The sequence below is a fragment of the Aotus nancymaae genome, unplaced genomic scaffold (assembly GCF_030222135.1).
Source record: "Aotus nancymaae isolate 86718 unplaced genomic scaffold, 86718_ANA_hifiasm-v0.15.2.pri h1tg000002l, whole genome shotgun sequence".
Classification (NCBI taxonomy): Eukaryota; Metazoa; Chordata; class Mammalia; order Primates; family Aotidae; genus Aotus; species Aotus nancymaae.
Window position 1 is genome coordinate 12438223 of NW_026988413.1, and position 10957 is coordinate 12449179.

General features: G+C 36.2%; 1 pseudogene; it reads right to left on the reverse strand.

The window, feature by feature from the left end:
- Nucleotides 1–2465: 2465 nt before the first annotated feature.
- On the reverse strand, nucleotides 2466–10175 carry LOC105710829 (small ribosomal subunit protein uS2-like; annotated as a pseudogene).
- Nucleotides 10176–10957: the final 782 nt, after the last annotated feature.

Below are 10957 nucleotides of genomic sequence, written 5' to 3' on the forward strand. Positions count from 1 at the left end.
TCCACTTACCTTTCTGAACTTACTGAACACAAGTCATAGTGACTATTTTAGCATCTTATTAAGATTAAAATCCATTTCAGTTCTGAGTCACTTTCTGTTGGCTTATCTTTCTCCTTGATATCTGTATATTTTCTTACTTCTTTACATAGATGGTAATCTTAATTGAATGGAGGCATTGTGGATTTTTTTTTTTTTTTGGTGTTGGTTATTTCATAATTCTATAAATATTTTTGAGTTTGGTTCTGAGATGCAGTAATGTTATATGGAGATAAATTTACCCTTTGGATTTTGTTTTGAAGATTTATCAGCAAACCCAGGGCCACGCTTAGCCTAAAGCAAGTTTTATCCCTTTGTGAGGCAAGATTCTTGTTCATATTCTAAACAGATATTACTTAATCTTGAGGTTTTCTCTTCTGGGTTTTGAGACTAGGCACTGCTTGCATCCCTGTGTGTATTACAGGTACTGTTAACTCTAATATTTTAAGGTATTTCTTTCTTGGCACCCAGCAGTAGGTTTTTTAATTTGTACTTTGAATATCTCCAGAGTGCAGTCTCTGTGCAGTTTTCATTACAGATTTATGCCCTGGAAATTCTAGCCACTTTTCTCTACCTGCACTCTCAGCTTCATTTTTCAATTTAGGAATATGCTAGACTTTGTCTAGGCTCTCCCTCTTTTTGTCACACCCGACAAATTCACTCAAGGCAGTAAATGTGGGTAAACATAGGGTTCACTTTGTTTATTTACTTAATCTCAGGGACTGCTATCTTTCCTTGCCTGATAGCTAGTGTCTTTAAAAGCATTTTTCAATTAATTTGGTCTATATTTTGGTTGTTTCAGTCAGTAGGGTAAACCCAGCACCCACTATTTTATTGTTACTTAAGCAGATGTACACTTTATTAAAAAAAAATTTTTGCTTCAAAATATATTGATTACTAGAGAGACAAACATTTAAATATAATCAATAAATATTTAATTATTTAAATACTATCAATATAATCAGAATATTGAAATATAATCAACATGTCCCCACTGTTTCAAAATATACTTTAACCAACAAGATGTATCATTCTTCAAAATAATGACTTTTGAAAAAGAAAATACTTCTCATGTTTGACTTTATTCTTTATATATTTTAATATTGTAGTCCAACTACCACAAAATATGTAACTGAGTAAATTCAACTTACACCTGAAAAAATATCCTAAGGTTATATATGGATTTTATTTCATTTTATATTATTGACTAGATTAAAAATAGTAGAATATTGTCCTTTGTTGAATGTAAAGCCATTACAAAAATGAAGTGTCCTTAATAATATATGACTCCATTTATCTATTTTTATCTCACTTTATGAAAAATCTTTAATATTTAACTTGTTTCTTTTTAATATTGTTTCAAAGTAAATAGGCTATATACAACTGACATAAAACTAAAGTATTTTCATAGCTGAAACAGACATTCTATCCCAGAAATTTTAAAGACACAGCATTTTTAAAACATGTATCATTGGTTTGGCAATTTATTTGGCTTTTGCAGAATGGGAATAAAGTAAACATTGGAAAGTATTTGTCTTATGAAGACAAGTTATGATATGAAGTTATCTCCATGTATCATATGAGAACATGAAAGCTCTAGTACCTTTTAAATTGTGAGAACACAAGAAAGATTTTGAAACTGTGACATTAGGCTTCAATCTCCATTCCTGGCTTCTTACCAATCCTACATTCTTAGCGCCTCCTATTTTTGCTTTTTCCTCTCTCGGTATCATATGCCCCGATTAAAGCTGGATCTTCCCTTACTTATACTGAAGAGTCAGAGCACTGTCACCAAATAGCCACTTAAAATTCTATTGACAATTATGTCTTGCAGAAAGGAATCTTTGTCAAAATAACACTATTGAAACAGTAAAATGAAGGAAAATTGATGATAGGAGAGATGAATTTTGTATATTTTCCTATATGTGTTCAAGTGAAATATGAGATTCAATATTATATTATGCAAAATGAATTACAACTATGGGTCATCTGTAAACTTTCGTTACACTGTAAGGGTTTGTCAATCAATGTATTTATAACAATTGCAATACATTACTTATTATCTCCTATTTATTATGAATAATTATAATAAATTTTAATTACTCATTTTATGTAGAAAAAATAACAAGTAAGTGGTAACTCATACTTTGTGTCCCAAGACTACAAATCATTACTTACCTAGGGATTATTTGTAGGACAGCAGATACTTTTCCAGAGCTTACCATATGTATTTTTCTTGTCTTCATATCACTAAATTTCATCTGCCTCTTGTGAAATAATATGTTAGCAAATTAGAAGCTAAATAAGAAATCTAAAGTTATACTAAAGCAGGGCTCACCTTTGAATATTAATATATTAATATGTATCTTAGGCCCTGCCTCACTCTGAATTTTCTTTGTAGATGTTTTATTTTTTTAGAAACTCGATGTTTATTTTCCATCAATCTTATTTCCATATTGCTTAAGAGCCCATGCAAGAACTGCTTGAGACCATTCACAGGTTGCTCCTGCCCATTCAGTGGCCTGAGCAGTGGGAGCTGCAGACCAGTCTTCTGTTGCAGGTTGAGCACTCCAGTCTTCAGTGGGGAACTGCTGGATAGGCACAGAGGGCACCTGCACGCCTTCAGACCAGTCTGCAACCTCAGGCTGAGTAGCAGTGAACTCAGGAGCTGGAGCAGTCCATTCGCCCTGAAATTCCTCCTTGGTCACAGCCTTTTCAGCAGCAGTCTGCTCTTCTTTTTCAATCTCTTCAGGATCTCTGTAGAAGTAGAGATCAGGCATGACCTCCCACAGGTGTTCACGGGAAATGGTGCCACACATGCGTAAAACTTCCTGGGCCAGCATCCACCAATCCAACCCACTGAGTGAGCTCCCTTGTTGTTGCATGGGATGGCAAGGTCCACATAGCACAGAGGAGAATCTGTGTTGCACAGAGCAATGGTAGGTAGGTTAACATAAGACGCCTCCATGAGAGGCTGGTGGTCAGCCCTTGGGTCAGTAACTACAAGCAGCCGTGGCAACCAGAAGACTGCCTGGATCTGGTTGGTGAAGGTTCCAGGAGTGAAGCGGCAGCAATTGGAGTGGCTCCAGTGGCAACAGCACACTTCAGCACGGCCCTCTGGCCAGTATTCCTGGAGGATATAACGCTGACATCAGCAGGGTTTTCAATGGCAACAATGGCACGAGCTGCCAGGAGAAGCTGCTCCCGGGTCCTCTGCAGATTTATGAGGTAGATGCCATCACTTTTCCTTTTATAGATATACTGTTCCATCTGGAAGTCAAGGTTGGTGCCAGCTAATTGGGTTCCTGCTGCCAGGAACTTAAGGACATCCACCTCCTTCATTTGCAGGACATCAAGGGCTCCGGACACTGTGAAAGTTTCCCTTTAAGTTACGACAGGAATCCAGAACAACACCATATGGACCCCTCGGCAGGCAGCGTGGAAAGGAAGCGGATGTTTTATTTTTAAAATACTGTATGTATATAATATTGATAAAATAAGTCAGATATTTTATTTAGCTAAGAGTTCCTCATCATTTTCATGAAAATCCAACTGAACATTTATGAGAAAGGATACAGAGATTATTAAATATTCCTTAGGCACCTGTGAACAGGTACTTTCAAAGTTGCATTAACTGTCTCAGATACACACCTCCAGCTATAATGAAGAGTTAGTTTCTTTTTGCTTTCTTCTTTTTTAATATGTAGATAGACATTTTTGAGAAGCCAGTTAATCTCAAAAAATTCATAGGGATTGTTTTAGAATATATAATGCAATGATGAATTCATTTCCCAACAGCTGTTTTAAAAAGACATATACCTTTAGGAACAAAGGCATAGTCTAATCTCGTTTAAGATAAATTTCAGGTTCTATTATTTCAAGCGTTGTGTTCATCACATTTTTGTATAATTTAAATGATAAAATGTACCCTAGAGGAAAACTATGTTTCCCAGTCAAATAAGACAGATCAGGCTTTTGAAATAAACTGTTACTGTTAATATTTTCCTCATAAATTTATTATGAATAATGATTCATTTTCTTTAGAATTAAAGAAGTGTAATGCAGTTCCATTTGTCCTCCCAGATAATATTCTTTCTCTTGCTTTGTAACCTTAGTCCCCAGGCTATAAAGAGACACTATCTAGTAAATTTTTATTTGCTAATCCTAGAAACTTCTGAAATAGTTCAAAATACATTCATATTTCCAGGGAAGTTTTAGGACACATACGTATACATGGATCTATTTTTTTCTTGGGTATACAAAACTAATATTTCCTTTACTATCTAACTTAAAGATGGTAAACATTATCCCGATGGCCTGACATAACCAAACCTAGGTGTTGTGAAGTTGACTAAAATAAAATTTCTTTGTATTTTACCTACCCCCCTGAGTTAAGATAGAAATCTCTAATTGGCTCATATTAGCAGGTGCATTCTTAACCACAACATTCCATATTGTGGATGCATTAGCAGTGCTGAGAGTATAGTTGATGTAATATTTTGGAGAAAATTGAAAGCCAGCTTGTTTTATGGTGAGTTTTTGGATTGAGGCACAGTCTTGACAGTAAGAGTAAGGTATAGTGATAGACAGTGTTTTAGGTACCACTGACAGCCTAGACTCCCACATCTGTGTATTGTAATAATGCTAATGTTGAGGTGAAAGAACTTTGTACAATCTTGGGTGCAATTAGCCTAATTGTACCGACTTCCCTTCCATTAACAGAGAGGTATTAACTTACACCAAATGCAATTTTTAGAGACATCTTTTTCCATGAAGCAATTACACCCTTAATTTGTTAATTTCATCTCTGTGATCATTACTATCTGTGTCTTGCATCAATCTTGTAAACTAAATTCATTTTAAAATTAAGTTGATTACAAAGCTTTCACCCCACCTATCAATTCCTGTTCCCCAATAACTCTGCCAACCCAAACTGACTTCTGTGTTTTTCTTTTTCTTTACTTTTTTTTGTTTGTTTGTTTTTTGAGACTGAGTCTCCCTCAGTCACCCAGGCTGGAGTGTAGTGGCACGATCTCGGCTCACTGCAACTGCTGCCTCTTGGGTTCAAGTGATTCTCCCATCTCAGCCTCCCAGTAGCTGGGATTACAGGTGCCTGCCAACACACCTGGCTACTTATTCTGTATTTTTAGTAGAGACGGGGATTTCACCATGTTGGCCAGGCTGGTCTCCAACCCCTGACCTCAAAAGATCACCAAAGTGCTGGGATTACACGCGTGAGCTACTGCGCCTGGCTGACTTCTGTGTTTTTCTCAGTGGTAGCAGTCTCCCAGTGCTAAAAGTGGAAATCACAAATAAAATTTGACTGTTTCTTTCTGATTACCCCTTTAACAAATTAACCAACATGTTGTCAAATTCCTTCAAAAGTTTTTTTTCCTCAAAAATATCTTACCTCTATCCCTTTCTTTATATTGCCATTGCCACAGGCATAGTTCAATATCTCAGTACGTTGTACTCAGAAAACTGCAATGTTTCTATGCTGGTCCTCCCTCACACCCACCCACCTGTAAAATCTACTTTTTGGATCTCTTCCTTCTCTTGACTGTAAATTAACTTACAGACTTCTGAAATGCTATCAATGCTCACTTTCTCATTGGAAAAAAATCTAGTACACATCATGTTGCAGGCTAAAAGCCATGATATTCCACATCACGTTAATAGTATGCCATAATTTCTCCTAGACTTCTCCCATTTGTCTACCAACTTATAACAGGAGGCTCGTATTATGAGAAACCAAACCCAAACCAAACCAAAACCAGCATCATTCACTGAACACACCACACACACACACACACACACACACACACACAGACACACACACACACCTCCTGTCCAGTGCTATACACAATCTAAACAAACAATGTTGATAAATTTAACACTGTAGCAGTAAAACAAAAACAAAAGGTCAGACAGAAAAATGCAGTGTTACATTTTCCAATAGTCCACCTTTTTATGCCATAAGTATGTTTTTGAAGACTCTGAACTTCACGTATATGCTGTCATCATATAGAATTCTAATAGAGAGATTATGACAAATCATGTTTATGTTGTATTAAGATTTGAACTGAATTGCAAAAGGTGTAATCATGTTTTCTTGAGCATCTTTGAAACATATCTATACCAGGCAATTTAGGTTTCTTTTGTAAGTTTCTTAACCCTGCCTGAAAAAATTTTTTAATGCTAAAAAAACTCTTTCAGAATAAAAATAGGCATCCAAAGTCTTAAGTAGAAACAATATTTGCAATACATTTCAAAATCTCTAAATCCCTAAATATATTCTCATATCAACACTGCTATTGAATATATTCAATTCACATTCACCTATTGCATTAAAAAATGCTAGTGAAAGCATTGCTTAATTGTTTAAATATCAGATTATCAAATGAAAATTACAGAGTCCACATTTTAATTTTAAATATATAAGGTAGTAAACATTTATGCTAATTATGATGATCTTTCAACATCATTTACTCACTTCAAATTTTACTTTAGTTAAATAAAAACATTATAAACAAAATCTATTTTTGTGTGTAAAACATGATAAAATAGTCAGATATAAATAAATTATAAAATGTTATTTCTTACATATTTTTATTTGTGATATTTTAATAAAATAATATAGAATTCTGATATTTAAATATTTTGTGGCAACCATATTATTCATTTTATTTTTCAACATTTATTTTACTTTAAATTGAGATATTAAAATGCAAAACACATCTCCTTAAATTCATGTTTGATTATTTTCCTATCTCCACTGATACATTTGTCATCTGTAATATTTGAACAATGTACTAATACATTGTGTGAGATGAATTAATCATAAGAGCTTAACACTGCAGCGATCTCCAAGGCATAGAAGTGACCAAATGAAGCAGCAATGATGAATAAGAAAAAGATAACAAAAGCCTGTCATACGTCTCTGTTTCTTACTTTGAAAGAATAACCTCATATACTATGCTTCCTGCAGATATTACCTGCAGAATGTCACACACATAATTATACACTACATTAAATCAAATACTAGACCAGATCTGTGAGCCTGGATACATATTATAATTTGTCTTCAATATGAAATTAGGTTTCTTAACAAAACTGAAAGGAAGTAGAATCCTTCCATTAGATCTATGGTGCAAACTCAGCTCCAGATTGTCTTCTGAGCTGGAACCAACTGGAGCAGATGTGGAACCACTATTAATGACCGCTTTCTCATTCTCTATGGACCCCTGTTTAGAACATCATTAAATATGGAGTGTTTTCTATTTGCCTTACAGTTCACATGGAACATGGGGTGTGAACAATGGAGCTTTGATCAAAAATTTTAAGCCATACATGTTAAAGATCTCTCTTGTCCTTTAAAGATCAATTCTTTCCTGCTCCTTTAAACACCTGATCACCATCAATTATTATTGCCTATTGAAAATCTTTATATAGTTGAAATCATTCAGTGAAAACTCCTTAGTGTCTAGATTATTTTCCTCAATATGTTTTAGATATTCATTTGTGTAACTGCATGAATAAAAATTCTGTTCATATTTTAATGCTAAGGAATATTACATAGCGTAAACATATCACAATGAATTTATTTAATTTAACTGGTTGATGGACAATTAAGTGAGGTTTTATTTTGGTTAAAGTGAGTAAATGTAATAAAACATTCCCATCTAAGGCTACTTGTGAAAGCTGGGTCTTAGAGAACATAAAAAATAAGTAAAAAAAAAGACATTTTTGAATTACAGAACTACAAATACCACCTGCTTTCTTTATGTACACCAGAAACAGTAGTTATATAGTAAATATCACCTGATGTCTTTATGTATACTGGTAATAATGGCTCTAGATTACCATTGGTTAAGGATATAGAAAAGAATAGTAGTTTTATAATAACACAATAATAGTAACTGTATAGCTTCTGGAGAATGTGAGCCATCACTTCTCTTTTGACAATATGTGGTGAAGAAGAGAATGCTTATCTTCTCTCCTCCTGTCCCTCTTCTTTACCATCCATTTCTCATACTGTTACGCCTTTAAATATACAGTACTACCCCTTTCTGATGCACTCTGGTGACTGGTGATAACTTCAAATCTTATCTTTTCTAGCAGTATTTTCATTTTTGAAAATTGTAAAAATAATATACAGATGGCAAAAATTATATTACAAGCATACCACAGAGATTCTGTTCCAGACACTACAATAAAATGAATATTGAAATAAGGTAAATCACATGAAATTTTTGTTTGATCAGTATATAAATGTTGTATTTACACTATACTGCAGTCTATTAAGTGTGCAGCAGACTTATGTCTGAAAACAGTACACACCTTAGTTAAAAATATCATATTAGTAAAAAAATGCTAACAATCATCTGAGCCTTCAACGAGTCATAATTTTTGCTAGTGGACAGTCTTACCTTAATCTTGATGGCAGCTGAATGGTCAGGGTGGTGGTTGCTGAAGGTTGAGGCAACTGCAGCAATTTCTTAAAATAAGATAACAAAGAAATTTGCAATGTAGATTGACTCTCTTTTCATGAATAATTTATTGATAGCACGTGATGCTCTTTGATAGCATTTTACCTATAGTAGTTCTTCCAAATTAGAATCAATACTCTCAAACACTATTGTTGCTTTATCAACTAAGTTTATTTAACATTCTAAATTCTTTGTTATCATTTTAGCAAGGCAACAGCATCTTCCAAGGAATAGATTCCATTTTAAAAAATCATACTTATTTTGCTCATTGTGCCAGTCCATTTTCACACTACTGATAAAGACATACCTGAGACTGGGCAATTTACAAAAGGAAGAGTTGTATTAAGTGTACAGATCCACATGGCCGGGAGGCCTCACAATCATTGCAGAAGGCAAGAAGGAGTAAATCATATCTTATGTGGAAGGCAGCAGGCAAAGAGAGAGAGAGCTTGTGCAGGGAATCTTCTCTTTATAAAACCATAAGATCACGTGAGACCCAATCACCATCACTAGAACAGCAGTAGAAAATCTCACTGCCATAATCCAACTACCTTTCACTGGGTCCCTCCCATGACACATGGGGATCGTGAGAGCTACAATTCAAGATGAGATTTGGGTGGGGACACGGCCAAATCATATCATTCTGCCTCTGGCCCCTCCCGAATCTCATGTCCTCACATTTCAAACCCAATCATGCCTTCTAAAGAGTTCCTCACAATCTTAACTCATTTCAGCATTAACCCAAAAGTCCACACTTTAAAGTCTCATCTGAGATAAGGCAAATACCTTCTGCCTATAAGCCTGTAAAATCAAAAGCAAACTAGTTACTTCCTAGATACAATGGGGGTATAGTTATTGGGTAAATACACTTATGCCAAATGGGAGAAATTGGCCAAAGCAAAGGGACTACAGAGCCCATGCAAGTCCAAACTTCAGTGGGGCAGTCAAATCTTAAAGCTCCAAAAAGATCTCCTTTGACTCCAGGTCTCACATCCAGGTCATGCTAATGTGCAGGTTCCTAGAGTCTTGGGAACCTCCACCCCTGTGGCTTTGCAGAGTACAGCTTCCTTCCCAGCTGCTTTCACAGGCTGGAATCGAGGGTCTGTGACTTTTCCAGATGCAGGATACAAGCTGTCAGTGGATCTACCATTCTGAGGTCTGGAGGATGGTGACCCTCTTCTTACAGCTCCACTAGGCAGTGCCCCAGTATGGATTCCATGTGGGGGCTCTCATCCCACATTTCCCTTCTACACTGCCCTAGCAGGTTTCTCCATGAGGACCCTACCCATAGAGCAAAATTCTGACTAGCCATCCAGGCATTTCCATACATCTTCTGAAATCTAAGTGGAGGTTTCTAAACCTCAATTTTTAACTTTCTGCACCTGCAGGACCAATACCATATGGAAGATACCAGGGCTGGAGGATTGTACCCTCTGAAGCCATGGCCCACGCTCTATCTTGTCCCTTTTCAGCCATGGCTAAAGTGGCTGGGATATGGGGCACCAAGTCCTTAGGCTGCACACAACATGGGGATCCTGGGCCCTTCCCACAGAACCACTTTTTCCTCCTAGGCCTTTGGGCCTGTAATAGGAACTGCTGTAAAGCAGTGTGAAGTAGTGTAATAGAAACTGCTTTGAAGACCTCTGACATGCCTTGGAGACATTTTTCCCATTGTCTTGGGGATTAACATTTGGCTCCTCATTACTTATACAAATGTCTACATCCAGCTTAAATTTCTTATTAGAAAATGGGCTTTTCTTTTCTATTGCTGTGAGGCTGCGAATTTTCTGAAATTTTATGCTCTGCTTCCCTTATAAAACTGAATGCCTTTAGCAGCATCTAAGTCACATCTTGAATGCTTTGCTGCTTCAAAATTTCTGCCACCAGCATACCCTAAATCCTCTCTCTCAAGTTCAAAATTCCACAGATCTCTAGGGAAGGGGCAAAATATCACCAGACTCTTTGCTAAGCCATAACAAGAGTCACTTTTGTTCCAGTTCCCAAAAAAGTTCCTCATCTCCATTGAGAGACTACCTCAGCCTGGACTGTATTGTCCATATTGCTATCAGCATTTTGGTCAAAGCCATTCAATAAGTCTCTAAGGAGTTCCAAACTGTCCCACATTTTCCTGTCTTCTTCTGAACCCTCCAAACTGTTTCAACCTCTGCCTGCTACCCAGTTCGAAAGTCACTTCCACATTTTTGGGTATCTTTCAGCAGCACCCTATTTCTGGTTCCAATTTGCTGTTTTAGTCCATTTTCAAGCTGCTGGTAAAGACATACCTGAAACTGGGCAATTTACAAAAGAAAGAGGTTTGTTGAACTTAAAAGTTCCATATATCTGGGGAGGCCTTACAATCATGGTGGAAGGCAAGGAGGAGCAAGTCGTATCTTACATGGATGGCAGCAGGCAAAGAGTGAGAGAACTTCTGC